This window comes from Mya arenaria, chromosome 10 (assembly GCF_026914265.1).
Source record: "Mya arenaria isolate MELC-2E11 chromosome 10, ASM2691426v1".
Lineage (NCBI taxonomy): Eukaryota > Metazoa > Mollusca > Bivalvia > Myida > Myidae > Mya > Mya arenaria.
Genome location: NC_069131.1, coordinates 42,678,015 through 42,705,195, shown reverse-complemented (window position 1 = coordinate 42,705,195; position 27,181 = coordinate 42,678,015). Strand labels below are relative to the sequence as shown.

General features: G+C 33.8%; 1 protein-coding gene and 1 long non-coding RNA gene across 4 annotated transcripts in view; one reads left to right on the top strand and one right to left on the bottom strand.

Moving 5' to 3' along the window:
- The window catches only part of LOC128205162 (neuroglian-like), a 60,434-nt gene extending 38,631 nt beyond the window's left edge, over positions 1-21,803 (bottom strand). Inside the window, exon 1 of one of the 2 annotated variants that reach the window (XM_052906618.1) lies at positions 21,691-21,803. The gene's annotated coding sequence lies outside the window, so the exon portion shown is untranslated. Of the gene's footprint in view, positions 1-13,703; positions 14,049-21,690 lie in introns of those variants that run through there. The other variant, XM_052906619.1, reaches the window with a different exon arrangement.
- LOC128205166 (uncharacterized) lies at positions 358-25,475 on the top strand. Of its 2 annotated transcripts, none has more exons than XR_008256185.1 (4): positions 358-390; positions 24,181-24,314; positions 24,894-24,991; positions 25,271-25,475. It is a non-coding gene; the product is annotated as an uncharacterized LOC128205166 (long non-coding RNA). The 2 variants fall into 2 exon arrangements; XR_008256186.1 differs by lacking the exon at positions 358-390 and adding an exon at positions 21,887-21,961.
- Positions 25,476-27,181: the final 1,706 nt, after the last annotated feature.

The following is a 27,181-nucleotide window of genomic DNA, read 5'->3' as shown; positions in this document are numbered from 1 at the left end:
AAATTGTTTTCACCAAAAGTAGGTAGTTTTTCCGATCTGGATTCCGGATTAAAGCATAATCTATAAAATATCATAAAAACAAGAAATATTACAAGGTAATGTTATTTTATAATAAATATCCAACAAATAATTATGAGGTTGACGGGTTTTCTTCATTTCATTCTGTCAAAACATAACGATATATACATGAAGGGCACCTGCAAGGCTTCAGGACACAATTTTTAAAAACAATCGAAACATTTCAACCATGGCCGAGTTGTTATGATTGTATATATGAGGTCTGTCTCGAAGTTTGTCGGAGGTGCATGGCCGAGATATTACGATTGGATCGAGTTGTTCCGCTTGGCATAATTGTTGTCTGTGTCAGTCAACTTTCGTTTTATTGGAAAGGTAAACAATGTGTTTTAATGCATTAAATGCTTGTTGTGTGCAAAATAACATTTCACTTACCAGGGCTCTCACTAGGCTGAAATATTTGGGAGAAGTGACTTCTCCCTTCAGTCAATTTAGGGAGAAGTGGGGAGACTTTAGGGAGAAGTGATACTTTTCGTAACACCTGATACAAAAACTATGCCATACCACACACCTAAGTTTACATTCACATTCAAATTAATTGCTATAACTATATAAAATGTTCACAAATAATGTATCATTTTTGGCTCAGCAAAAGTGTATTTGTCAATGTCACATAGTTTATCTCCAAATAGCATCTAAAATGAATCAAACACCAAGACAGCTAAGGATTTGAAACAATCAAAATGACCTTATAAATGAACTGTCAATATAGTAGGGGGACGAATCTTATTTTGGTACGTTCGGGATGGGTACGAATGTCACATTCAGCTATGCTGTTATATGCTTGTCTCTGGCTAAATAATTTTCAATATGCTGACATTTAAGAACCAAATGACATTTAAATCACTGTTCTTGATGAAATTTTAACCAATACATAATGGGAGGTTGAAAAATATAACTCGGAAAAATGTTCTGACAAAATGGCGATCTCGCCGATTTTAAAGTCATCAACAGGAGAAAAATACTGTAAGTAAACACTACATAAAGCAAAAAAAAGAAGATATTTTTGTGTTTACAAATCATTTTTTATCATTTCATTTTATCATGAACAGTTCACTTAAACCAATCAAATATTTGTTGATACGTCATGTTATTGATTTTCTTAGCGCCACCTTGCCGATGGCCCGAGATGGTTATGACCGTCTGCTTCAAAAGCAACAATGTTTAAAATGTCTGGCATTGTTTGTTCAATACATATATCAATTACTTTTTAACTTCTTTAATGCTTAACAAGATTTTTCATAATTATGTTGCCTTTTCAATCTGATTAAAACAAACTTATTTCATTTGATCAGGGACTTCTCAATGTACATTCTGATTGGTTGACCATCAATAGCTCCGCCTACTGGCGATGTTTGGGTAATTGGATGACACGGCCCAATTATCGGATTAGGAGATTACCTAATTTTATGAATGGCTAATTGCGGTGTTTTGACTAATGTGACAGTGGCCAAAGACTGCTGATTGACAGATTTACAATGTGCTATTTTTTTCGGCGAAGTCAATGTCGCTTTGATGATACAAATGGGCGAAGTCTGGGAATTTTAGGCGACCACTTCGCCCAAGTCGCCCCCTCGCGAGAGCCCTGCTTACGTGGTAAACCTTTATGATCAATTTCAACCATAAAGTACTTCACTTTATACAACTTCAATATTTTTCAAACACCCCCTGTTTTTGCACAAACCCGTTTAGACGTTAGGGATTGGAAGAATCCCGTATAACACGTCTATTATTTTAGACTAATAGAATGACATGCTCATGGTTGGATTCTTCGGTTACAACAACTCCACCAATGACACAACAAACAAAATCACAAGCAGTCCCAAGCCGAGGATTGAACTCCGGATATTAGTGTTTAAGTGAGAGGAATGTTTGTCCACCATGTGTTCCAAATATAATATGAACCTTAATTATATGCAAATTAAACTCTTGACGCAACCGGGTATAGCACTTATTTTATATTTCGCTATTTGTTTGAATTGAGGTATTGTTTTTCCGGTAATTAACTATCTCATACACTTCTATAACGTAAACATTAGAATTCTGCTAATAAATTGGTCGAATTCTGAATCAAAAGGTTTATTATAATCGAAGCATTCCTTCAATATTATACAATATTTAACACTAAAAATACCAACAAAAACCCAGCACATAAATAACCTTATTTTTGACAAGCTTTGCTTTTTGAGTGGTTATAAACCTAACATAACTATTCTCACAAAACAATTATGTCATTATTATACATTCCAAACTACAAAAATACATCCGGTACTAATTTTCTAGGATATATTTATAATGAAAAAACTGACATACAAATATTTGTTCTATATAAATACTATCACTTTTTCATTATTTCAGCCTACTTGTATCCTGCTATTTTATTGTACCTTCATTAATAATAATATCACCATTGGGATGTTATTTTTAAGATTTTATGAATGAAACAATCTACAATTACTTTTTTCTACATACCAACCAAATAAATCATCAAGAATTAAAATGATAAGCTGCCCTAGAATTTAAAAAAACACAAGAGCTATCACTGAAGGTGATTAATACCCCTGAACGCCGCCTCTCATTATGATTTATCATTGTATGAAGTTTTATGAAATTCCATCTAGTAGTTTTCAAGTTACTGTGCGGACAAAAGTTTGACAAAAAAAAAAACACAGAAAAAGGCAATAACTCTGTAATTTGCTAAAATAGTGTAATGATTCATGTATACTCTTTCTTATTGTGCTGTACCATTGTATAAAGTTTTATTTCATTCCATCCAGTAGTTTTCAAGTAAAGCTCCGGACAAGAAATAAGTAGCAAAGGGCAATAACTCTGCAATTGGCTAAAATAAAATTGTGGTTCCTGTACACTGCACTTCCTCTCTTTATGATCTATCACTTTATGAAGTTTTATTAAAATTCCATCCAATAGTTTAAAAATTATGCTCCGGACAAGAAAAAGTAACAAAGGGCAGTAACTCTGTAATTAGCTGAAATATAATTGCGGTTCCTGTACACTGCAATCCCTCTCATTATGATCTATCACTGTATGAAGTTTTATTAAATTCCATCCAATAGTTTTCAAGTTATGCTCCGGACAAGAAAAAGTAACAAAGGGCAGTAACTCTGTAATTAGCTGAAATATAATTGCGGTTCCTGTACACTGCACTCCCTCTCATTATGATCTATCACTGTATGAAGTTTTATTAAATTCCATCCAATAGTTTTCAAGTTATGCTCCGGACAAGAAAAAGTAACAAAGGGCAGTAACTCTGTAATTAGCTGAAATATAATTGCGGTTCCTGTACACTGCACTCCCTCTCATTATGATCTATCACTGTATGAAGTTTTATTAAATTCCATCCAATAGTTTTCAAGTTATGCTTCGGACAAGAAAAAAGTAACAAAGGGCAGTAACTCTGTAATTAGCTGAAATATAATTGCGGTTCCTGTACACTGTACTTCCTCTCAATGTGCTTTACCATTGTATTAAGTTTTAATAAATGCCATCTAGTAGTTTGCAAGTTAATGTCTGGAAAAAAAATGACAGCAAAAAAAAATAATAAAGGGCAATAACTCAGTAATTAGCTAAAGTAGAGTTATGGTTCTTGAACTGCACTTATGCTATGCAGTTATGCTCCGGACAAGGTAAACTGCAACGGACCGACGGACAAACCGACGGACCGACGGACCGACCGACCAAAGGGTGACTCCAATATACCCCCTTCAAACTTCGTTTGTCGGGGGTATAATGAAGCATGGTTTAAAATTGATTTAGACTTTTTCTTAAAAATGACCAATATGATAATATAGTATAACATTATCACTTCTATTGCAGTAATTAAAAGCTTTCTGAAACAATTAGTGGTAACAGATTTGCCATTATTTAATTTGAGGCTGGAGTTCACTAACCCAACAAACAATGGGAAAACAAAGAAATATGAAGATAATTAAACCAGAAACCAACTAATTGGCTGATTTCTTTATTAACCCCATGGCTGGACATTTAGCACCTAGTTGCAATGAAAACAGCAGAATCAAGTAATAAAACAGTAGATTTACACACCAACCGAGCAGCTTCCAACAATAACACTGTCAAACAACAGGTGTACTGCATCGGTCAAAATTCCCTTCCAAAGTAAGCTAACCAGTGCAAAATATCCTTCAGGCAAGAGCTAGAAAAAGAGCCCCATAGAATGCATGAACACCATTGCTCGCCTGTATATTATGTTTGTTTATCAGTTGAACAAGGGGCATAACTTGACAATGATTAAACCCAGAGTTATGGGTCTTAATATAGCCATACATATATATATCCAGTGTTTCTGGCAACATGTGTATGAAGTTTCAGTTGAATATCTTGGAACGGTTTAAGAGTTTGGGCCAAGTTTTTGCACGACGACAGCATTGCTTGCTCCGCAAACAACAACACCAAGGCTAATTTATTGACAATACTTCGACTTTATTTTTTTGAAAAACGAACAAGCTAAAAACAATTTTAACATTATCATTCCCGAATTATTAGGAATATGAAAATAGTTTGAGAAAATGCAGGTGAAACTCTTCAACCAGTAAGATTATATTAAAGATTCATTATCAATCAAGAATAATTTCATGTACACTATTCAATTAAAAAGCCAAAAAAGCTTGCTCAAAACTAATACTGTTTTTCTCCTATTTCAAACAATCCATTTCACTTTTAGCCTCTATTTATGGCAAAAAGTCATTAGCTATCCTTCATTGTCAATTTTAGTACCTGTAAATACTTCTAAAATGAGTCGTATAGTCAACTACCGTGTAATTGCAGTTAATGTACAGTTAACGTAATTGCGGTAGAAAAACAGTTTTTTATGACATGATTTATGAAATAGTACAAAAATGCAGTAAATAAGAAATAAATATGTTTATAATCTTCAAGCAGTCATCGAAGGTCAACAAGCTCCAATTCTCACCTTTTGTATTGGCTCAATTTTAAGAAATCGCAACATGCCTGTCTTTGTAAAATTCATTATTTCCACCACTGTTCAAAGCATGTTGTTTATTATAAACTATGCAATAAACATTTTACTCTGTCAAACATGCTAAGTTGACATTCTCTTTTTAACTATTACACTATTTTAATCCATAAAACTTTGTAGAAATAGTTTCAGTCTGCTTTGAAGTTTGATCAATTTTATTTCAAATCTGTAGCAACTGCAATAAACAGATATAACAAACTTGATCAATTTGTCACAAATGGCGTGATGACCTTCCCTTAAGCCCACCCAAGGTTACAATGCACCAATTACCCTGCTGGGATCAATATGTGTCATTTCCTGGTCAAACAAGGTCACATAATTACCAATGTGACATGCACTTGTCATTTTATCAATAGTTAATGCACATCTTCCAATTATTATTCTGTGCCTCAATTACAACAGAAAGGTATTTTGTTAGAGGAAAGTTGGGATGGAGTGTTTTATAACTTTTCCCCATTCCAATCCTCTCAGAAAGAAATTACTTTCATGTATGAATTGACAATAAGGAAGAAATCTTATCCGTTTCATTTCAAATAAAAAATAAAAATGAATTAACAGCTTTTTTTTTTCAAAGTAAAGTTTTATAAACATTGTAATTAAGAAAACAACATGTCTTTCTTTACCTTGTTTAACTTCCTATGACACAAGAATTATGAATAATTAAATGCTCTTAATATATATTTCGCAGCAATAAAAACATCCATTTTCATTTTACTAAAATTCCATGTGGAATAATCCAGGTCTTTGATGCAACGAAGTGCATTTATTGCAACGAGATGTTAAGGTGATGAATTAATTTGAGTCATTTCCATTGATTTAATTCCCACAGCCGGCTAGATGCATAAATTAAAGCTGGCTATAGATGCATAAATAGAAAGCTTGTATATATATATCAACAGTGTGACAAGACATAGCAACCTGGAGTGAATTATTAATGCAGGTATATATACAAGTTGCTAAATATGCATCCCTTAAATGCACCACAAACATAGTTTTAAAACAAAAAACTTCAATTTCATAACCTATATGTAGTGATTCGATCCCTCACGGACCACCATACTTTCACTCTTTTTATCAATTAACAATTATCATGTTAAATCTGCAAACACTCCATCACCATAAAGCCATCAAAGGTCCCAAGGGTCGGTCATAAATTTCTCTCCAATATAGAGAATACAAACAGTTGTTGAACATAAAGAAACACTGATGCTTCCCACTTGCTCTATTAATACAACAATCATTCTCATACATTTTTAATTAGCCATTCGCATACAGAAAGCATTTCTCTCACTGCTTTTTTCTTGTTTTGTTCATCAAAGAGAATGCACTTTTCATGCCACACAGCTTTAATACCATCCCATCAATCATTTCATAATGACTGAATATTATTTTTCAGAAACATCACAAAAGCACAAAATAAATCATTCTTTAAAAACTTCATGGATAATGTGATGACGCTACTGTAAAACCCATTATTACCTCATACCTTAAATTTTGTAGTTGTAGAATCATAATAGTCTCCCTGCTGGCGTTTAAAGGGGCTTAACACACCAGAAAAAATTGCAAGAAAAAAAAGAAAATTGTCAAGAAATTACATAAAATTGACATCAATCTGTACAACGCATTGAATCTTCAACTTACTGATGTATCACATCGCTTACGACACATGCATCTTTCGCAATTTTTGCGCATTTTTCCAATTTGAAATTTACTGAGGTTGTCTACCGCCTAAATTTAAAAATAGCATCGTTATATTTATCTGGACTCATAAACAGTTATTATTTCAACTGGGAAACCATTATGCACTATATCCTTTAATGGGTAAACACAGATGGGACAGCAGCATGATTGTTGGGTTTACTTATTCTAATCATGTAAAATGATGTTTTATCAGACTCCTAGTCTTAAGCTTGAATTGACCATTCTAGGGTTGTCTTGGGGAGATACTGCTTTTGTATATTTGAACCATCTGGTGTCGAGGCCCTTTAAAGTCTAAATTTAAGAACAAATTTAAAAAAAAATAATTAAAAAATGATGCAAACCATCTATAATTTATAACCAACAGCAATGGTCATAACTGCAACATTTGGAAATACAGATTATATTCAATGTATAAAAGTATATCTCACATTTTACAGCACCACAATAATATCCACACAAAAAACAAGTAATTATAACTATGCATTCTCATTTCATCTTCAGAAAAGCGTGCATCTGAGTGTACACTTCAATTATACTTGACCCGTAAACACCGCGGTTCATTGCAACTGTAAAATGCACTTGTACTGGGACTGGTCAACAATGTCCGAAACATCAGAAGAAATAAATACCGCTTGATGACCATCCCTTGATGACCATGGGTGATGTCTTAACCATATGTTGGTTTCTCAATAACATTTGGTTGTAAAGAAAAGATCACTCAGGTTTCAGGACTACAATTTGATCACTCAGGTTTCAGGACTTCAATTTTCATGTCCAAATGGTGTTAAGTTGTAATTCTTTTTAAATATGGAAAGAAAATTTCTCATTTAAAACTCTTAAATCTGTAATAATTTGTGACCAACAATTCCTGCACCAAACTACTGTAGGCTTAGCCATGGACATCTGCTTCATTCAGGAAAGTGTTTAATTAAACACCTTTTTGAATTTTCTCTAAAACAATTACCATAATAATTCCATGTATACCAATGAGAAAGGCCAATATTTTGACCCATACTTTTTGCAATGCTCTACTTAGAAATGAGGATGCAATCTACATATAACATGTATCAATCACACAGTTGAGCCACATAATATCACATAACATCAGCATATCCCAGGTTACAGAAATGAATATCTATGGCATTTCTATACATAAAAAATTGATTTTGTTTAACATTAAATGATTTATGATTAACTAAGTAAGAAACTTATAATTTAACTGTGACAATTTATTGGCCTACTTCACAAATTCGTTATATTATAAGAAACACTGCGATAAATCATAATTTATATAACTTTAATTATAGCCTTAATAAAAGTGCACTCCCACAGATTGAAACTTTTGCCATTTTTTATATTTTTTTATAATTTAGAATCAGCTGAATTTGGCATCAATGCTTTCAAGTCAGTCATATAAGATTTATCACAATAGAACAGATCTCAGTTGTAAGAAAAACGGCTGAAAATTTCAATTTTCTAAATACATTCGTAACTTTTTCAGCCATCAAACATCAATTTTCTACCATAATGTACCGGTCACAGTTGTGTTGACAAGACCCAAATATCATGAAAATCCTTCAAGGGAGCCAACGTGAAATCTTTAGCTTTGCTTTGACCTTATACTGCGACCTTGACCTTGAGCCAGCACACCTCAATGTGGGGTCGGCATGTTAAATTGCCACCATGTGGTAAACATTCGACCCAAGTTTCATGAAAATCCTTTCATGGGTTTTGAACAAACGGAGCAGAAAGAAACAGATCATCGACAAATATCCCATAGCATGAGTGGGGGGGGGGGGACTGACACATATAACTATAGCCTGGCAAAAAGTATACATCGTTAATATAATGTTCCCAAATCCCAAGGGTCTGAGTAAATGTCCACTGAACTTCTATGCCATAAAACGTACATTAATTCCTCCAAAACATGCTATACCAAGGGATCTACAAAGGGAAATATTAATTACAGAGTAATCAATTACAAGCTGTGGTCACATGCCGCATATTTTCCCAGCTCCACATGTCTCCTACAACATTCCATCTTGTCCAGCAGTTGGTTCGATAGATGGTTTTACATGTTCCGAGAGAAAATATACTTGGCAGGAGAGAAAATAAACATGACTACTCTAGTTCCAGTAATTAGTCAAAAAGGAAGAAACATTCACTCATAACAATAAAAGAAATGAGTTAACGGGGAACCGACCTGTAACCTCTCATGTTTTCTGCCCAAACCTTATTTTTCTATTGCCATTGGACAATTTTTCTGACTGTTATTTGTTTTCTTCTATCTTTTACATCTTTTTGGTAGTTTGGTTGTTTTTACAGAAAACTCTTGTAAACATTAATGCAACAATGATATTAAGACATAAAATTTTAAAATCTCCAAACAAATCTACCTGTAAATTTATTATAAGTTTTTGGAGACTATGAAATCAGAAACAATATTTATTGCTTGACCTTAATCAAGAGTCTGACCAATGTATATGCTTTAAGAGTAAAAAGTAAAAGAGGTTTGGTGTTTGCTAGAAGAGGCAAACATGAAGGCCCTATAATGTTAAAAACAACATATGAAAGATTTAATGTTTTTAAAGTGGTAACTCATTATTCTCAATGAAGGTTATAATAGCTTCTTTAACAACAAATAACCATATTGCCTATCAACAGTGAACTGTTCCTTATATCTCATTGAATACAACAAGAAACATTCAATGTGTCAATGGCACTCATAAAATGACCAATCAAAGTCAATTACATGAAGTAATTCTACACAATGAAAGCAGAATTACAGTTCTATCACTGCAAATCAAGAATTTCTCCGATTTCTCCAATTTTCAGTACATGTTACAAAATCAATCAGGCAGGTGCCAGAAGCCTCACTATCAAGGCTATCGATCTGAACATTCCTCAAGATAATAAAATCATTTATATTTTTAGCTCAGCTGATCAACATGTATCATTCTTTACAACTTTTCAAATATTACAAATTTGAACATTTTGTTTCCTGTGTGTTAAAGTTAAACATTAATCATGATCATAAAATAAATAGTCAAGAAACTTCAAAACAACCCAAATGATGTTGAAAATTGCCACATACCATTATTGCTTGTTGTTACTGTTGCAAAGTAAAATTAAAGTATGATCACTCAATATGATAATTCTCTTAAGGCAACCAGGTGGGTGATTCAAAACAAGACAATGTGAGTTAAATTCAAGACAAGACAACCAGTGCATGTGATTCAAGACAAGGCAACAACTGCAGGTGATTCAAGACAAGGCAACCAGTATGCGTCATTCAAGACAAGGCAACAACTGCAGGTGACTCAAGACAAGACAACCAGTGCAGGTGATTCAAGACAAGAGAACAACTGCAGGTGATTCAAGACAAGACAACAACTGCAGGTGATTCAATACAAGACACCCAGTACGACTGATTCAAGACAAGGCAACCAGTACGGCTGATTCAAGACAAGACAACATGTACAGCTGATTCAAGACAAGGCAACCAGTACACGTGATTCAAGACAAGGCAACAACTGCAGGTGATTCAAGACAAGGCAACCAGTATGCGTCATTCAAGACAAGGCAACCAGTACGGCTGATTCAAGACAAGGCAACCAGTACAGCTGATTGAAGACAAGACAACCAGTACGGGTGATTCAAGACAAGGCAACCAGAACGGGTGATTCAAGACAAGGCAACCAGTACTGGTGATTCAAGACAAGACAACCAGTACAGGTGATTCAAGACAAGGCAACCAGTGCAGGTGATTCAAGACAAGACAACCAGTACAGCTGATTCAAGACAAGGCAACCAGTACGCGTGATTCAAGACAAGGCAACCAGTACAGCTGATTCAAGACAAGGCAACCAGAACGGGTGATTCAAGACAAGGCAACCAGTACAGGTGATTCAAGACAAGGCAACCAGTGCAGGTGATTCAAGACAAGGCAACCAGTGCAGGTGATTCAAGACAAGGCAACCAGTACAGCTGATTCAAGACAAGGCAACCAGTACTGGTGATTCAAGACAAGACAACCAGTACTGGTGATTTAAGACAAGACAACCGATACTGGTGATTCAAGACAAGGCAACCAGTACAGCTGATTCAAGACAAGACAACCAGTACGGGTCATTCAAGACAAGGCAACCAGTACTGGTGATTCAAGACAAGGCAACCAGTAAGGCTGATTCAAGACAAGGCAACCAGTACGGGTCATTCAAGACAAGGCAACCAGTACGGCTGATTCAAGACAAGGCAACCAGTACAGGTCATTCAAGACAAGGCAACCAGTACGGGTCATTCAAGACAATGCAACCAGTACTGGTGATTCAAGACAAGGCAACCAGTACAGGTGATTCAAGACAAGGCAACCAGTACAGGTGATTCAAGACAAGGCAACCAGTACGGGTGATTCAAGACAAGGCAAGCAGTACGGGTAATTCAAGACAAGACAACCAGTGCGTGTGATTCAAGACAAGACAACCAGTGAGTGTGATTCAAGACAAGGCAACCAGTACAGGTGATTCAAGACAAGTCAACCAGTATGGGTGATTCAAGACAAGGCAACCAGTACAGGTGATTCAAGACAAGGCAAAACTGGTGTCTTTTTGAAGCAAACATAAGGAAGTACCCTTTACAAGGATTGATCACAGAGCTCTTTTGTGAGAGGCGGACACCTGAACCACAGTACAATTCATGCCCCTAAATGTTGCCAAAGCTGTTGATGATCTTCAGGCAAGACTGTAAATTCTAAGTTGTCAGTTAAGGATATACTTTCAAAATACACCATCTTCTCAGCCTGGGGGCATATGAGTTGGTTTATAGGTCACCAAGTCGGACAAGTGGTATTCCTCCGGGTACTCCGGTTTGCCTCACAACACAAGACCACACTCTCACATAACATTGTGCCAATGAGAATGATTGATATAGTGTTGTAATAGCTTGTTGCATTATCGTTTTAAATTCAATAAGTTTAAACTTAAGTATGTACATCTGATCTTCAACATTTTACTAGGTTTTATTGAAATACAAGTCAATGAAGATAATCTATAGCTTTCTTCTTTTTACAAGCTACAATCTCTGGGTATGTTTGTCCAACAATTGAAAACAAATGTCATAAATTGAAAACTTCCTCCACTTGACCCACAACTTTCAATCTCATTAATACTCTAACTGGTTGACACTGACTACATAAAACAGTCACCTTTGAAATTGATTAGTTTAAGGCTTGATAAAAAAACATCAATTTCATTGCTCTATTTGACACCCTAAACTCAGTGTAGCATCTATTATCAATTTGGTCTGGCAAATGCACTTGTCATATTGCAGCAGTTCCATTTGTCCTGGCCAATCACTAGTCACTATTCAACAATTATTTTTGGCTTGGCAAATGCATTAACCATATTGCAACAACAATACCATTAGGACTGGCAAATTCATCAACCATATTTCAACAACATTACTATAAGGACTGGCAATTGCATCAACCATGTTTCAACAACATTACCATTAGGACTGGCAATTGCATCAACCATATTTTAACAACAATACCATTAGGACTGGCAAATGCACCAGCCTTATTTCAACAGCCATTAGGACTGGCAAATGCTGCAACCATATTTCAATAACATTATCATTAGGACTGGCAAAAGCATCAACCATATTTCAACTTTACTACCATAAGGCCTAAAAAAAAATACATTTGGTTCGGGTTACCCGACCCTACCTACGGAATAGGCGCCGACCCTAACGTTTTTATAGTCAGTTTGAAAAAAAAATGAAAAACTAAAAAAAAATAAAAAAAAAAAATTATTTTTTTGCTTTTTTTTTTTTGCTTTTCAATATGTAGTTTAAAACCTTAATTGCTTATATAGAAGATAACTTTAACACCATTCTCCAATGATGAAAATGACATTCTTATATAAAGCCTAATAAAAAAAAATAATAAAAAAAATAAAAAGCCTACCTACCCTACCTATTTTTGAATAGGATGTAACCCTAACCAAACATATTTTTTTTAGGCCTAAGGACTGGCAAATGCATCAACCATATTTCAACTTTACTACCATAAGGACTGGCAAATGCATCAACTATATTTCAACAACATTACCATAAGGACTGGCAAATGCATCAACCATATTTCAACAACATTACCATAAGGACTGGCAAATGCATCAACCATATTTCAACAACATTACCATAAGGACTGGCAAAAGCACAAGCCTTATTTCAACTGTCATTAGGACTGGCAAATTCACTTGTTATAAGTCAACAATGCAGTTAATTAGGCCTAGCAAATTTACCAGTCATAAGTAAACAATACCAATACGCCCAGCAAATAAACTTAAGAATTTAAGAATTATTTGAATTTTGAATTTGAATTTTGAATTACTCGGAAATAAATGAAAGTATGGAAGAGATAAGAAAATGTTCTGAGATAAGATAATGTACTGTTGAGTCTTTCATACACTTACACAATACCCATAAAAGGGTCGCCCTATCTAACAGGGATCTCTGAGGAATCGACCCCCGTTTTTAACCCAGACAATGCCTTTCAAAGCCATGGGTTAGTTGAATAATGGAGATTGATTCCATATGACAGATCTCAATTTAATCAGCGCAGACAATGGAACTGTCGACACCGTGCTGTGGCATTTATTGATGCCGTAATTAATATTGCAGCATGCTACAAATGCCACTAAACACATCTTGTGCAAAAACGTCAGGCAAGGAATGTCATCAATAACATCTGGGAAGTGTGAAATATTTCGAAGCATTTATAATAAATCATTATTCTTATGTTTTAAGAATAGGGATAGGTTAACCATGAGTTCCAAATCAATCGGTTACCACATTTTAAAATGTTCCAAACATAAGACAAAACTTTAAATGTTTATGATATAATTATACTTACTAGAAGATAAATGTCCCAATTAGTCCTCGTAGTGACTATTTAAGTCTCAAATACACAAACTGTCACTTAATCACAACAGAATAATCAAATCTAAGTCCCCTGTTCACCCAAGTCCTATTTCACAAATAACATATCCGTATTTCACTGGCAAACATCACAAAATATAAACTCTACAATTTATGTTAAAGATCAAAGCCACAAAATGATTTACACTTGCACGCCTACAAACCTTAGATCAAATAAACCATTTATTTTCAGTTACAGCTCATAGACCGAAGTATGATTCAATGGTGAAAGTATTCTAACTAATAACATTTAGTGTCCCTCCTACTTTTATCAGTGACAAGTAAAGATATCATTCAGTATAAATCCATCACAGGTATTTGTAGTTGGTGGTCATAAATAGACAGACGAAGTTCACATATTGACCCAGTAGATGGGAAAATACGAAGATTATAAAATGTCGATGGCAGTTAATTTAAATTTGAAATCCTCTTAAAAACCTACTTAAATATCACATGAAAATTTATATCAACAGTGTATTTCACTATTTAAAATGTACATCGGATGTAATTCAATAAAGTACCTGTCAAATTTGAGCTGATCAAATTTATTTCAAACATTAAAATCTGTGTACCATAAATCACCCTGTATTTAACATTGTGCACTGCATACATGTACAATTATGACATGTGAGAAATTCAAAACGCAGCTCTGTCATTTGTCAGATGGGCCGTCAATCATTTTGAAATTGGCAAAGAGAAACAAAAAAAATCTTCAAATTATATTGACCCGTTATCAGAAGTAATTTGAGACATAAGTAGAATATAATTTAACCATGCTGAAGAAATTTAATGTGTTTTTCATTGGAGGTTTTATTTCATTAATAACGTGATCTAATCAATTTTACTTGAATAAATTTTTAAAATAAGTGAAACTGAATTTGAAAGGCAGAAATTAAAAGGCATTTAACATAAATTTCATAAAATCATGTCTTTATAACATACATAGTGCAGTAAAGCCTTAACAGACAGATGGACAGCAGAGCAATTAGTAATCTATACCACTCTACAAAACCTGGGAAACCATGCACACATCATATACATGAAGTAAAGGTGTTGTTATTTTACCTTCAATACAGTCGATGGTACAATATGATATAATTAAATATCAATCAGAAAATCACAAACACTGAAGGACTTGTCTTAATGAAAAAATGATAATAATTTCTGATGACAGCTTTAATAACTTCGAAGTTCAATAAAATGCTATTTTTACTTTTCAAAACATGATAGACACAACATTTGCATTATCTGCAGTATTTTGGTGAGTGGGCGAAAATAAAGCTGCAATGAAGCCGACAATATTTACACAGAGTCTTTAAGAGCTCAATTCGCCTTACCTTTTCTAAATAGCTAGTCATATCTCAAAAACAATGCTCAATTTGAAGTATCTAATACTGTAAGGCCATCTTAATATAAAATACATTAATTTATGCCAAAAATCTTTGCAATTTGTCATTAAAATAGAATAACACAAAAATGAGAGCATTTACAGTATCAAAAAGTACAGATTTCCCATATCAAGAATATATTAGTATAAATGTTCATATTTTATTATCATAATACCATTTCAATGGCAAACCCCCGACCATGATCAAATTTTCAGACTTAATGTTAAATCATCATAAATCGATGATTCTGCATCATTATTATTCAAAATCATTTAAAACTTTTCATGAGATTACAGATTATGTTGATTTTTGAATGCTTTTTTCTCTGCTTTTTGAAACATATTAATATTAGAAAAACTCCAATGACGAAATTCAATCTGCTACGTTGTTTGCATGCAGATGTGATTTTAAAAACCCGCTTAAACCTGGTGACTCATAAGTGAACATGTTAGAAACAGATTATTTTACATGCAACTGTCAGAGTGAAGTTTAACCTCCAAACTTCAATATAAACTATAATGTTATCTCTTTATCTAACAAGTACATACATTAACAGTGATTAAACTCTCATCAAAATCACACGAATATCTGAAATTTTTATACAAGTGAGAGAAAAATAAAAATACCTTTTGTGTTTAACAATTATCATTTAAAGTATGAATTTCAATAATCAAATTATGCACCAGTCAATTGTAACCACGGCCCCCTCAGGTCCTGGGAATAGCGGGAACTTTGACTTTTGGGCAAAATCCCCGCCCTGCGGGAACGAACTACTGGTAAAACCCCCACCAAATGCCCCCGCACCCCAGGGACCCTAGGTAAGGCCCATTCCCCGCTATACTTGGCGCATAGACACAACCACCACATTCACCCGGCACTGCGGGGCCACCTGGAAGGTAAAAACTCGGCCCATTTCCCCGGCTATCCCCGGTATACCCCCGGACCTGGGGGGCCGTGGTAACAATTGATTGGTGCATAATGATTATTTCTTTTTTCGCATCTCAAACATCAGGTACGGGGCCCCGACACAAGAATCTGTGGTCACAATTAGCACATGTCTGCAAGCCCTGGTCTGGTAAAATGCATTTTGGGCTTGGTCAAATTTTATATTTTGTTCTATGTTTTATAGCAAAGCTCAAGACTTACTTCAATGATTTTATCTAAAAAATCTGTCTTTTATCAATTCTGATTATTAATAGAATAATTTGATCAATATAATTATTTTGTAAACTTTATTGATTTGCTTTGTTCATGATACATCAACTTTCATTTGCTTCAATTGATATCAATCTATAAACATTTTAATGTTTTCTATGACTAGTTTGATTTGATGATTAACCCCAAAAACCTAGAAAGGAACAAAAGATGCACCTTATATTTTCTGACCACAAACTAGCACAGCTCACAAAATGTGGAAGTACAGCTCTCTGACTCATAGAAACATTGAGCAAACATATGCACCCAAAGCCCGCATTTATCACAGTAATTGAAAGGTACATATAAACCTTATCAGATAAAAAGAAAGCCTTCATCAAATTAATCTTCACTAAAGAATGCCCGGTCTTGATCTAGAATAGAAAACCTTGATGTTCAAATAATGTTGGCAAAATATCTACATTGTACATGTTCTCAGAGAATCCTATAAGCATCAAAATGTCAAAATAAATAATGCTCTAAATAAATTTTAGTTAAGTTAATACCCATTTCTTTTATAAATCAGGATTGGGACGAAAATGTCATGAATTTTGATTGGAGTCCATTTCCTGGGCAGAAAAACCAGAACTCAGGTGTTCATTTTGAAAGCCTGTGAAAGAGTTTCTTTCCATGGTAGGAATCGAACCCACAACCTATTCAGGTCAAGGCAGGCAGACAACTGAACCACAGTTTATTATACAAAGAAATATGAATTATTTTAATAGCATAGAAACTGCATGTTCTCACATTTACTTCCAGTTTTATTTCAATTTTAAATATGGGCAGAAAGTAAACAAAAACACATAATGATCATATTACCTATATATTCCTACATTGGTCTGCAAAGCAATCTAATTTGTTATGCAATTATAGATTTTCACTGTACACAGTCAATGATTCACATCCAAAAAATAATAAGAGGAAATAACAATGCTTGCACTACCCCCCCCCATGTAACTTAGACAACATGGTGTTGTTTTCTATAACGTATTAAAAAGTAATTAAGATTAACCTTTCATTTCTAGCTAACAAATAAACAACAATTTAATAATATCATTTACGCATTGTTGGTTTTCAAAACCATCGTAGTTGTCTTTTTCCTTTTTCTTTTTTCTATTAAGCGTGTGACATTAAAAATGTTGGCGCCAAATGTTTAACTGAACTTTACTGTTTACAACAAGCACGGAAAAAAGCCAAGATCGAGGACTCTTTTAGAAATGAACACTTTTAAAGCATCACTCCGGAACCAATTTCATATAGCATATCTCAAGCTGTTTTCAACTCTGCTATCTCTTTGTGCAGCAAAATAACAATTAAAGACCCCTTTCATGTGTTATCCTAAAGGAAAAGGCTTGTAGCAAACAGCCTTCCAGGATCTATCATGTGTTTTACAGAGGAAGGAATCGATTATTGATGATCTTCTATTATAGACCATTTCTGTGATGTTTTGATGTTGTTGTCAGATTATAGCAATTTCATCATGAACATTGTCAATGTTTAAATCGATACATTTCAGAGCTTTATCAACATTCCGAAAAAAAGATATTTTCATGAACCAATACCTTATACATGCAATACAAATCGTGCCACAAATTCATCATACCAAATAAACATTGCACAGTGTAACTTTATTATGTAGAACAGTTTTGGTTGAATTCAATATACAGTCAGGAAAATTAAGCATTCCGATGAACAAGTTTACGGTTTTGTTACACAATAGTGTTTGAGATCAACATTATGTACAATTTTGATTGCTTTGCCATTCATTCCAAATATCAACAGGTATGTTTAAATGCAATCTAAGGCTCTTAAACTGCTTAAACCCCAGGAGCATCAGACACAAGGGAGCTTAAAGCTGCACTCTCACAGATATACCATTTTTACAACCTTTTTATTTTTTGTCTAGGAAAGAGCATTTTTTTGCATAAATATCTCCAAACCAATGATATGAGATTGCTGACAAAAAAATCAGATCGTAGATTTTCAAATTTCCATTCAAAAATTAATGTTTTATGGGTTAAACCGTTACTAATGGTTTAAGGAAAATGCGTAAAACATCAATTTTTGAACTTTTAGATAAAAATCTGCGATCTAATTTTTGGTCAGCGGTATTATATAACTTGTTTCCACGGATTTTCGCAAGAAATTGGCTCGTTCCATGACAAAATATAAATAAGTTGTCAAAACGTTCAATCTGTGAGAGTGCAGCTTTAAACCTTAGCCCACAAACCTGGCACAGCCCCCTGCGAAAAAGTGGTGACAGCTTTTCAAAACCCAGAGGAAACCCTGCTTATTACATAGAATATTGCCATATTATTTTTTTGGTGAAATTGTACACAGGTCAATAAAAATCAGGAAAAAAACTTAAATAACCGTTATTCACTTATTGCAGCTTGACAACTATTCAAACCTGGTAATAAGAAGCTGGTAACATAAGAACCAGCTAACAATTTTATTCAAAATCTTAATGCTCATGCAAAAAAGCATTTAAACATTATTCCAAAACTAACAATTTATAACTTTCTTTTTTACTCTCCAACCCTCCACAATGAACTAATTTGTATGGACCAGGAAGACATAAAATATTCTGTAAAGAGTGTTTTTTTTCACAGTTTTCAACAGGTGATTATGCTTTCATGAAGACCCTACAAGCCCCTTTTATCTGTTTTATCAACTGGAGTAAAAAAGCTAAAACGTGACAGGCTTGGCGTCTATTGAATATAGAGACCTAGACAGCTTTAGAAATAAATATTTGTTCTCTCTACAAACAATTGTGCATGTTTAAGACACATTATACAATTAATGTTAACAAAGTTTGCAAGGCAATTCAAAACAGAAAGCATTATGATGTACAAAATATTGATTTTAATGGCAATTAAAATGCAGACTTTGAAATAGATTTTAAATTAAAGTGGATCAAAGTTTAAAAAAAATCATCTGATACAATTATGTTTTCAATAATGTTGTATTCATAAACATAAAAAAGATGTGCATTTTTCAATGACTTCTAGCCTTTTGAATAATGAACTATTTTAAAGTTTAAAATACAATGAAATTTTCTAAATAGAGACATTTACCTGACAATTGTTATCAATTCCTTTTCAGAAGTAAATCCTTAGTATGCTAACACAATAACTTTGGCCAAATCTGATATGTTCGTATCTTCAAGTATATCAACCATTAACTGCTACAAATCGTAACACATCCTACAACATTCCTATCTTGTAAACCCTAAGACATAAACATCTGCACACAAGTTGGACAAATTTAGTGAAGATCTGTCAACACAAAACAACATGAAAGGGTGATGAAGCATCGGTTTACTGCTGGTCAATTGTCAAAATGTGATCAAAATAGACCCACAGGGTATAAACCTTGTTATCTTATGGTCATATCTTCAACCTTTCACAAACTTTGCCTTTATCAGTTGTAACAAACACATAACTTTATGAGCTGCTGCAATTTTCATGACACTGCGACATAAATGATCAACTTCATTTGTACTGTTCTGTCACTAAAATTAAAACTATAAAAGAAACAAATTTTTAGAAGAAAGTGATTTCGGTTTCAAAATTGTAAACCAAAAAGTTAATTATGTTAATGACACTCTTTCAAGTAATCTTACCTATACATTGGAGGTTCTAAATCTGAAACATACCAATCTTTTAACAGAATTTACAAATGCTTGGTTTGATGTATAGAAAATTTTGTTTGAATATCTGTACCCATAGCGAGAAAATAAAACCATTCCCATGTACACAAAAGGAAAAAGCCATACTTAGGAAGTTTCAGTTTCACTTTACCAATTTAGACTGATTTTGAAGGTCCCAGAGATGCACAGAATTATTCTCATTGAGTTTGAAATGGGGGTCATTACAATCTGCTAAATCTCCAGTCTCCATGTAACTGTGGATAATTGGATAATGACAAATAAATAACCGCAACAAGAAGAAAAGTCTTTCATTAGTTTACCATAATTCACAACCTTGCTATTTAATTTAATAGTAGATGACAGATGATAGATGTAATCATGGTCACTTGCATTATCTCTTAAGTAGAGGGTTATGTAGCCTCTTTTCAACAAGGGCTCTGTAACCATGGTTTAATGCCTGTCAAACGGCCAGCTGTACTAAAGTGATAAACAGTTGCAAATACAAGGGATGACATTGTTATCTTTAAATGTTCTTTTTCAGGTTTATGTTTGAAGGTAAATTTACCACCTTAAAGGCACGATTTCTTAAAAGATTTGGTTCATGATTAGCTATACAAAACAATCAAACTACAAGGGTACTATGAGTATGATCTTATGACGTATGAGGTCAAATAAAACAAAGGTCGAGGTTTTTAGCTACAGAGTAATGGAAGAGTGCTTTACCCTGCCCTATTTTGCAAGCACCCATCTTACTACATGGAGACCAGCATGGGCACCCTTTTGGCTTCAGTCTTTGAAAACACTTTTCATTCTTGGCAGTGGAAACCTATTATCACTTTATTTACCACAATTCCTAACAAGAGTTCATAATAGCCCCCAATCCAATGTGCCATTTTCTTCCTTATAGCACCATGTACCTCTTCTGCTGCATCCCACCCTTTATAAAACATGGCTTAAACCTAACATAAATACATTTTCTGACATTTAAGTGTGGTCAAGAAAGTAAGACAAACATGTCAACTGTATCACCTTATACAAACTGCAGTGCCACATTGGTTAAAAAAAGTGGTCAAAAGTAATCTTTTTATAAAGAAAGTAAGTTTTGTTCACAATTTTATTCCGTCTCAAAAGTTGATTGACTTCGAGGCTTGATTCACAGACTATGTCAAATTCTGGTACTCTCAAACAACTTGTTATTTCACAACCTGAATAACTTTTAAACTTATTAAAGCAAGTAGGGCTTTCAACAGGGTCTGAAAACGAAAACATAAACATGTTTGGCTATTCAAACCCTGAAATGCACATATTTTAATAATTTTCATGATAATATTGACATTACAAATATAGCTGGGCAATTTTTACAGGTGCTTGCTGTGTGTGCCTCCTAAATCTGCTCGTTTAGTACGTAACAACCACCTGCACGGTTCAAGTCAGTTTTGCACGTCACCATCACAAAATCATCAAGACTATGATAATAAATTTTCGAGCTTAACGTTCTTCAATACAAGGCTGATGGCGTCTTTTAAAAACGATCGACTTTATCACCAAACTAAAAGTAAAACTTCCAACAGTTCAAATTCCAAAATTAGCGATTTAGCATCAAACTTGTTATGCAAATAGAAAATAACTAGGAAATTTGTCATAAATGGAGTGATATTTTCTTGTGTATTTTTATCTACAAATCTTACCTGATTTTGATCACCATGACAAAGATATCATATGTAAATACAAATTTTCCTCCGTACACATTTAAAACAGCCCCCGGCGAAGGACGCGAAACGCTTGGGTGATTGAAACGGTAAGCGCTAAAGATCATACCAATACCGAATTGACACAACCCAAGATCATACAGATGGAAATGCAATTAAAATTGTTGTCTGCCACCATAAACATGTACGTTAAATGTTTATTTTCATTTCTTGGATGTGCAAGAACATCTTTATTACTTTAATGTATCAGGTGAGTTGAACAAATAAGAAACTGAGTAACTGGATTACGTATTCTGTTTTTAAGCTTGACAGCAACGTTATTGCTAAGTATTGGAGATGACTATACTTTTAAAGTAAATACTGTAGCTACTTTCAAGTTCTGGGTGATGATCAAAAGTCAATTTGAAACTTATTTTTTATCGTTTTTGACTTTTACGTTCTGAGCGATGTTCAATAGCCTGTTAATATTACTATTTTTCTGTCTTTTCCTTCGTTTATGTTCTGAGTGATGATCAATAGCCGGTCAATATTACTATTTTTCTGTCTTTTCCTTCTTTACGTTCTGAGTGATGATCAAAAGCCGGTCTATATTACTATTTTTGTCGTTTTTGACTTTTTCGTTCTGAGTGATGATCATTAGCCGGTCAATAATTATATTTTTCTGTCGTTAGTGACTTTTTCGTTCTGAGTTATGATCATAAGCCAGTCAATAATGCTATTTTTCTGTCGTTTGTGACTTTTTCGTTCTGAGTGATGATCATTAGCCGGTCAATAATTCTATTTTTCTGTTGTTTGTGACTTTTTCGTTCTGAATGATGATCATTAGCCGGTCAATAATGCTATTTTTCTGTCATTTGTGACTTTTTCATTCTGAGTGATGATCAATAGCCGGTCAATAACTCTATTTTTCTGTTGTTTGTGACTTTTTCTTTCTGAGTGATGATCATTAGCCGGTGAATAATTCTATTTTTTGTTGTTAGCGGCTTTTTCGTTCTGAGTGATGATCATTAGCCGGTCAATAATTCTATTTTTCTGTCGTTTGTGACTTTTTCGTTCTGAATGATGATCATTAGCTGGTCAATAATGATATTTTTCTGTCGTTTGTGAATTTTTCGTTCTGAATGATGATCATTAGCCGGTCAATAATGCTATTTTTCTGTCATTTGTGACTTTTTCGTTCTGAGTGATGATCATTAGCCGGTCAATAATTCTATTTTTCTGTCGTTTGTGACTTTTTCGTTCTGAGTGATGATCATTAGCCGGTCAATAATTCTATTTTTCTGTCGTTTGTGACTTTTTCGTTCTGAGTGATGATCATTAGCTGGTCAATAATGCTATTTTTCTGTCTTTGTGACTTTTTCGTTCTGAGTGATGATCATTAGCCGGTCAGTAACTCTATTTTTCTGTCGTTTGTGACTTTTTCGTTCTGAGTGATGATCATTAGCCGGTCAATAATTCTATTTTTCTGTCGTTTGTGACTTTTTCGTTCTGAGTGATGATCATTAGCCGGTCAATAATTCTATTTTTTGTTGTTAGCGGCTTTTTCGTTCTGAGTGATGATCATTAGCTGGTCAATAATGCTATTTTTCTGTCTTTGTGACTTTTTCGTTCTGAGTGATGATCATTAGCCGGTCAGTAACTCTATTTTTCTGTCGTTTGTGACTTTTTCGTTCTGAGTGATGATTATTAGCCGGTCAATAATTCTATTTTTCTGTCGTTTGTGACTTTTTCGTTCTGAGTGATGATCATTAGCCGGTCAATAATTCTATTTTTTGTTGTTAGCGGCTTTTTCGTTCTGAGTGATGATCATTAGCTGGTCAATAATTCTATTTTTCTGTCGTTTGTGACTTTTTCGTTCTGAATGATGATCATTAGCCGGTCAATAATGATATTTTTCTGTCGTTTGTGACTTTTTCGTTCTGAGTGATGATCATTAGCCGGTCAATAATTCTAATTTTTTTTCTGTCGTTTGTGACTTTTTCGTTCTGAGTGATGATCATAAGCCAGTCAATAATGCTATTTTTCTGTCGTTCGTGACTTTTTCGTTCTGAGTGATGATCATTGGCCTGTCGATATTACTATTTTTTGTCATTTTTGACTTTTACGTTCTGAGTGATGATCATTAGCCAGTCGATATTACTATTTTTTGTTGTTTTTGACTTTTACGTTCTGAGTGATGATCATTAGCCAGTCGATATTACTATTTTTTGTCGTTTTTTACTTTTACGTTCTGAGTGATGATCATTAGCCAGTCAATATTACTATTTTTTGTCGTTTTTTACTTTAACTTTCTGAGTTATAAACAAAAGACAGTCATTAATAATGTTTTTTTGTTATTTATGAATTTTACGTTCTGAGTGATGATCATTAGCCGGTCAATAATACTATTTTTCTGTATTTTTCTTACTTTTATGTTCTGAATGGTGATATATTTAAGTGCAATATTTGATTTACTTGATTTTATTACAGATTGTACAGTTCCTAGTAATGAGAAATGGCTAGATGTTATACAATATCATACTTCATGATGTCACCAACAATGTCATGTTCTGAGTATTGGGAAATAGTTGGAGACTCAGCAGTGCAGAAACTAGTTTACTCAGGTATGTTAAATGGCTGCTAGGTTGCTGTTTGAAAAAATAGTATGCAGATGTGCAAGTGACATTGTGCAACTTTGGGCGTTGGAGATAATTGTTACAATTTTTGAAGATTTAATACTTTAACTATTCTCATGTTTCTATAGCAACCATGGCTCTCATCCTTAAAGCATTGCAATTGGCTTTTTAAAAAGACCTGATTGTTTGATTATACCTTAATGCATCATTAACTTTTTCTTTATTTATGTTCCATAAAGATTCTATTATCAAAATTAATATTACTAGCTTTAATAATTATTGACATTTCATTTGACTTTTGACATGTCTTTTGAGTGCTTCCTTAGTCATTAATGTGTAATCATTCAGGGCCCTTATCGCATTCTGTAATGGCTCATTCGTCTACAGTATGGCCAAAGGTTTATACTATTCATCCATGTATTTGTGAAAGAAATGTTTGCATTTTAAAGAGTGTCAGTCAAAAAATAAATGAGCATAATAACCTTGAAGTGATCAGTTACAAAAGTTGTTATCTTCCAAGCATGGAATATAGCCACATGCCAGTCATGTTCTGCTCTATATTTACAGAATGTTTGTTCCAACTCACGGATGATATTGTCAGATAAGAGCACATTGGCAAGTTGCAGACGTTGACTTTCTGAATTACAGAAAATAGTTTCAGTCAGGTATTGTACATCATGATTCGCATATATATATATTAAAAATTTAGTTTTGAACAAAAATTAGCAAAAATGTTTTTTGATAGAGAAATTACAGTGCTTTTCAAGAACATTTTCATTAACAAATTAGACATAAATCTCATTGAGATTTTATTTTACATGTCGCAATGCAAAAACAACCAAAATGGACAGTATATACTTAAGTATACATGGATGGACCAAAACTGCCAAACTAATGGAAATTTGTAGTATTTTTCTTTATATCTTCTTTTGTTTGTGTTTCAGGATACCAGAAAGCATCAGGACTTCCAGGGCATGGCTATAGCTCCTCCTGAAAGAACATTAGAAACACTTGATTATTTGTGTGAAATACTTTGAAATAAAAAAAGACTCTTTTTGCATGATTTAATTCCTAAAGAAAATCAATAAACCTGAAGAATGATTTATATATATATGTAAAAATATGTTCCAATAAAAGTATCAATTATTACATTTATCTTTTTAATTTGAATTGCTATGTCAGTATGGATTAAAACCTCTGAAAAATAAAGACAATGGAAATATTAACAGAATCTGGATTTAAACTAGAGATTTTTTTATAGTCCAGTTAAATGTCCATCCGGGTCACTTTATTTCCATACTTATGTAGCAGATACTTCATTTGCTATGTTTGTATCAGAAACATGAATTTCTGATGCTTCTGAAATTTTAACTTTATTAAACAAAAAAATAACAATTCAAGAGAAATATGTATCATGTATGTGAAATGAAATGATGGCTGCTATTTCTCAGTAGTTAAACATTTATCTGAAAATACAATATTATGTATGTATGTTGGTTTTAAAACAAATCATTATAAAACAGAATATTTCTGAAAAGTATCAAATGATATGAAGCATAATCAAGCATACCAATGTATCATTATCAATTACAAATGAAAAGAAGATCATAGAAAAAACTGTTACCCAAAATTGTTTTCTATAAAATTCAAAATTTGTTTTTTCTTATTCTAAATGTGGGGAACAGTATACAATCACAAACAGTTGAAGCAATAATTTGAAACATGAATAGAAGGTATACAAAGAAATGTTGTTGAGCCTGCTCCTCATATGAGTGAAGTTGGGAAAATATCCGGCTAATAATACATTTTACCTCTTACAATATGTGATTACGATACCATACATGTAAGGTAGCAAGGACATCTGAACAACGAAGCTAGTGTGAATACTTCTATTTGAATTATATTCTTTAATTCCATTCCTTTGTTGTTATTTTCCTCTTCATCCACTTCATCGAGCTTCACAGTTTCTTGTCTGGTGAATCATCAATGCAGATAGTACATTACATAATTGGTAGGAAAACTAATTTTCACTGCCAACATGATTACTACCGACATCAACATAAAATTCCTGTCAAAGCTGTAACCTTTTATTTATACCTTCCATTCTATCATTTTCTTTGTAAATTTGTTATTATTGATATATTGTCCTTTGTTTGACAAATTTCATTTCCAGTTTCTTTCTAGCATATGTTTCTAAATTCTCCAGATCATTAGGCGACTGGTCCATGTTCTTTCTAGCCCTTAGAAGGTGGTTTCGAATGTTTCTGCTGTTCAGAAAAAACTTTTGTTGGCCACACTTATGCCCGGCAGACAAAGTGTCCTGACATTCTCCTTTAGGTGTTTCTTCACACTCTCAGTGTATGTTATGCATCAGTCAATTGTAACCACGCCGCCCCCCAGGTCCGGGGAATAGCGGGGACTGACTTTCGCTCCAGCCAACCCTGGGTGCAAATTCCCGCCCTGTGGGGATGAACTGATGTAAAATCCCCGCCAAATGCCCTGAACCCTAGGTTAAAGGCCCATTCGCCACTATGTTTAGCGCGAAGACAAAACCACGGCATTCACCCTGGCACTGCATTTACCATTTGCCGATATTTGAGGACTAATAATAAAATTAAAATCAATCAGCATGTTTGCACTTGACCCCATCTGTAACATTTACATTTGTTTATTTAAAACTTTTAACCAACAAAATCCTTTACCTTTATATTATTACGGGAGTAAGTTTTTTCGATGTATATACATATTTTGTATAAACATGTTGATTATATAGTGTTGCTTTCAATATAAACTATCTTTATCATTAACTTCAGTGAAATCCCCGCCAAATGCCCACGCCCCTGGGACCCTAGGAT